This window comes from Porites lutea, chromosome 13, assembly GCF_958299795.1.
Source record: "Porites lutea chromosome 13, jaPorLute2.1, whole genome shotgun sequence".
NCBI lineage: Eukaryota > Metazoa > Cnidaria > Anthozoa > Scleractinia > Poritidae > Porites > Porites lutea.
The window spans coordinates 8,584,217-8,589,216 of record NC_133213.1 but is presented as its reverse complement, the minus strand read 5'-3'; the positions used below and the strand labels follow the sequence as shown (position 1 = coordinate 8,589,216).

Here is a 5,000-nt window from a genome sequence, read left to right as displayed (position 1 = left end):
GCAAAACATTACGTCATCTTCAGTGTTGTTAAAATGAGCTTGAGTATCTGGTTCTTATTACTTCTTATCGAACATCCTGACAGAGCCATCTGAGAGAGACGAGAGTGCTTAATCGCGTACCCTTGATCTTTACAAAACATAACGAATGAAAGTACCTGGGGGTGGGGGGAGTAAGCATTCATTTCTTTGGCCTAAACGATTATGTGCCACCAGACGTGGTAGAGTTAATTTTCAATTGTCAGTGCAACTTCTTTAGTTTCAGCGTCTTAGGGTTGTGTTTTTGTACACCAAGCATTTGCAACTTTTTTTTAAAAAAAATACTTATTCTGTATGCAAAACTAGACGAGTCAGGGTCTTAAAATAAGATCTCTTGTCTTAAACAGGGTAGCGAAATGAGGTTTTTTTGGTGTCTGAAACAGGTTCAGCGTTTGAAGGCGAGTTGGCAGCACACCTCTACCAAAACTTCCATTGAGTGCCCTCTCCCCCATCCCCTAGAAAACGTTGGGCGCTTTCCATTCACCAAAAATATATTCCGGCCTGAAATTTTGACTCGTTTTACGTGTCCAGTGGAACGGTACATTCCGGTTACACAGACCCAGCCCAAGCCACCGCGCGTTTGGTTATTGTTCTTGTGAGCAGGATACAAAAGAGCGGTACTGGGGGCAACAATTTTGTCAAATGGAAAGGGGCATTTCGGGATAACCGGACAGGTCAAAGTAGACCACCTTCAAAGCTGGTCTTGAATATTCCGGTCGGAATGGTACGCTCTATGTGATGTCCCAATGACCGAAATTTCTGGAATTCTGGGTTGAATGGAAGGGGCCTGTTAACTCTCCACATAGCAAAAGAAGAAGTATGCGCCTTGGCTTTCGTACAACCTCACGCTCTACACAGCAATGGTCGCGTCACTGCGAAGACAAATTAACTGCAATCACGCGTGTCTCACTCAAGAGTTCTCTAAAAATACCTCTAGCAGCGGCTGGTATTTAAAGTTTGAAATACGCGAATCTATTTGTTACCCTTGCCTTTCGTTTTATATTCTTTTTTCCCGCCTTTCAAGAATTTAATTTACCGTCAGGAGCTAATACAGTCCAACCTTTAATAGCGACCACCTCTCCACAAAGGCAGTTTTTTTTTGGTTTGTCCCAATGTTCAGTCCGTATATCTTTGGTTTTTAACCTGCTGTCCATGCACAATGAAAATTGCAGCCCAACTGCTAAAGTAACAGCCAAAAGAGCTGGTGAGTCTTAGGCAAAGCACGCACTCTGTTAGCGTGTTGAAATGATCTTGAAAAACCAAAAAGCTTTTTAATACTGACGTTTTTGCCGCCGTCGCAGTCGTCGTTGCTAACGACAGAGGCACGTGGGAGATGCGCGCGGGCGAAGATGGGAACAAGGAAAGAGAGGCTCTCCTTTCCTTCATTTCTTAATTTTTTCTTTTCCTTTAGTCAACGTGTCGTCATAGTCCTCCGCGACCGCGTACGAATGAGAAGAGACGACTGGGGACTGAAGATTAGAGACTTGACGGATAGGTAAAAGCTGTTTTTAACAAAACCAGTGAATATCAAGAATATGACACTGACTTGATTCCGTGAATTTCATTTACCCGTCTAAAAAAATTCTTGTTTTCTTAACAATAGGTTTAAAATGCCAGTACCACCAAATGACTGTACAACATCTGTTGGAACGTTTTCCGCAAAACGAACTTGTATTTCAATCGCAAACACCTCGAACTCCAGGGCATCCTGGGAAACCCATCAGTTAGGTTGGGAGAAAAGGTGCGCCAAAAGCTTTGACAACTTTCGTCGCGCCTTTTCTCCCGACCCGACTGACTGCCCATGGCTTTCCGAGGATGACTCCAGGGATGATACTCTATACAGAGTACCTTCAAAAAGTACTGGGCATTTCCAGATTCAAAGGATTCGTTGCCGTGTTGGATCGCACTATGGGACTGGTTTGGAGACGCCACCAATTACTTTAGTAGGGACCTAAAGCAACGACGAGGATGGCGAAAACGTCACTTAAAAAGTGAATTCACGCTGTTTCAAAATTCATCGCTCTTATTCCAAGGCGTTCAATTTGTCATATGTTGTTGGATTTTTAAATTCTAAAGGACTGTAACTAAGGGCCTGTTTACATGGAGGTGGGGGACCCCTGAAAGGTGAGGTAACATGTAGCGGGTCACCCCACCTCTGATGTAAACGTGATCATATTAAAATGAGAGATTATATGGACAGGCGGGTTACCCCACCTAAGCGGGTTACCTCACCTACCTGGGGTTCCCCACCTCCATGTAATCATGCCCTAAGCTTAAAAAAGAATTTAGATAATTGCTGTCTTATGTTCATGTCCTCCAGAAAACGCGAAATTACAGTGTAGGCAGTTTCTCGTCGTGGTCGAGCTACGACAGCAAAGAAAAAAAAAAGCGTGAAACACGTGCAAAGGTGTTGTTTTGCTTATCTAAACCTATTGTGTTTTTGCCGTTCTCGTTGATGTCGTCGCCGTCGTTGCTGAAGCGCTCTACTGGCTATTCTCGGCTTGCACTGTCACGCAATGAAAAATAAAAATGCAAACCATTCAATACAGAAGGACTAGAATCTGGGAAATGAAAAAAGATAAATATACAAAAACCCTTGCCAAGAATCAGGTCTGTGAAATATTTCAAATGCGAGATATTGGGAAAAACGGTGTACCTAAATTTATAAAGCTTTGTATGGAAACGCCATGTTGGTGTCCCTTTCAGGAACACCAATATGGCCGCCGGATACTAACAGAAACATCTGTTTTCGAGTTTTCCCACTAATGCGTGAATTCTTCGCTTGAGGAACTCATAAAGATTACAGTAATATTTATTCTGACACAAGGAATGTTTAGATTGCAAAATCTCCCAAAATCGGTAATGTTTTTAACCAACATAAGAGCTTTCCCGGCCGCCAGCTTAATGCCGCGTCACGCAAAAGCCTGGAAATTCAAGCGTCCTCTCGCGCAAAACGAAGGACCCTTTCGAACCAAAAATTTGTTTATGTAAAGGTGTTTAGGTACTGTAATACCTCGTGAAAGTAGAACTCAGAAGAATCGATAGTTTCTTAGTTTGATTTTTGGTGACGTCACGTGCAACCCAAGAATTGCGTGGTTGTAAAGGAAACTGAATCAAAATTCGTCTCCCCAAAGGAGTCCACAGTGCCACTGCGGTGAAACTCTTAAGGATTTTTCCTGTTTTAGTTTCCGAAATTTCATTCACCATTACTGGAAACATAGGCAAGAATGAACGAAATAATTACTTAAGCTAACTTTCTTGAATCTCACCTGTGTCAAAATTTTAAGCCTCTTTTCGCGCCCCAGTAAAATTATGCCGACAAATGGTGCCGACGCGAAGATAACAGCTGTTTCAGATTTATACAAATTTGAAACAATTTCATCCGTAAATTACAAAAAAAGAAAGTAAATTAACAGCGTATTGGTAATATCGTAACTGCTTCCAATAGTGAAAGTAGCAACCTTAGCTTTGCCGGTACGCAATGAGTTCGACAGAAAATTGAACCATTCTCATGGACCCGCCCGTAAAACGGCCAATATGAAACTACGAGAAAATTAAGAGAATGTTCCTGTTTTTATTAAGGAGTACTTTAAGAGCGAAATTAAACTATCATTCTATGCTCGTCTGTGGCCATGAGTGATGACAAGAGTTAAGTCTATCTTTGCACTCTATGAAAAACTAGGCTCGGTTAGTACTTAAGCCGTAGCTGGAGAAAACAGCCGACATTTGGCGACGCTACCACTGGTTTCCCCCGCCAAATGACGTCTGAGAAACGAGGGCAGAAATTCCATACTGATAACGCGCCACTACCCAAACCTGGGTAGCGCTTCTGATTGGTCGTGCCGTGTGGGAAATTTGATTCAACCAATCAGAAGCACTTCCCAGATCTGGGTAGTGACGCGTCATCAGTATGGAATTTCTGCGCTCGTTTCTCGGACGTCATTTGGACGGGAAACCAGTGGTAGCGTCGCCAAATGTTGGCTGTTGTCTCGGCTTATACTAGCCGTCGCTCAGGAAAAAGACAGCACTCCTGAAACGGAGAGAGCGGCGGAAATAGAACCTACCATGAACATTTAACCTTTAAGTCCCAATAGTGACCAACAGCAATTTTCTCCTAACGATATCCATACATTATCATGAGATGAGGTTATGAGAATTAATTAAATGATCACCTAAGAGAAAATACTTTGATCTTTTGTCAAATTCTCTCAACTCATTCTTTAAGGAAATGTATAGAGAATTGTTTGGAGAATTTGTATGTGGATATTGGCGCTTAAAGGGTTAAGGAGTGTAATGTTATGTTCACAGTTTACGGGATAGCTTTTCGAGCAAAAACAAAAAGTTATCCATTATAGTACGGACACCTGTCTGATATGTGATTCTCCACTTTAGAGATCGGCACGCGGCGACTTCGCTCCGTTACAGAAATCGCGCCTAAATTACCGTCCTTATGTGTCAGCGGCAGAGGCCATCCTGTATGGTTTAGTTGCCGGCACAAAATCTACCCGGTATAGTGTAAACATACTGTAGCCCAAGTTAAATACTAACTGACTTTTTGTTTCTACCCTAAATGATAAATATTCATTAATATTAACACTCTAATAACACTGATAAACACATTGATAATATTATTGACAGTACATTTAAAAAGTTACCACAATATTATTCGAACTCACTGTCAAGTGCATGGCTAGATGAATTTAAAAACAGCTACTTCATACAACATAAATAGTACGTGCACTGTGATTGGTCGTTACCAATGACCTCTTAGAGTACAGACATACGGATGACACCGAAGCATTGTACATGAAAGAAAATCCATTGCACACTTGCTTGTGGCTTTTGTGCACTTTTTTGTCAACTGCAGTCTATGACTGGACCGACACATGGGAACATGCAATCCATTAAATATTAAAATTAATATTAGGGACCTTAAGAAACGACGACGACGGCAGTGAAACGTC

General features: G+C 41.9%; 1 protein-coding gene across 1 annotated transcript in view; it reads right to left on the bottom strand.

The window, feature by feature from the left end:
- Positions 1-3,590: 3,590 nt before the first annotated feature.
- LOC140922987 (UDP-galactose translocator-like) overlaps positions 3,591-5,000 on the bottom strand; it is a 12,043-nt gene continuing 10,633 nt past the window's right edge. Inside the window, exon 4 of the mRNA XM_073373035.1 lies at positions 3,591-5,000. This exon is cut by the window's right edge and continues 1,051 nt beyond it. The gene's annotated coding sequence lies outside the window, so the exon portion shown is untranslated.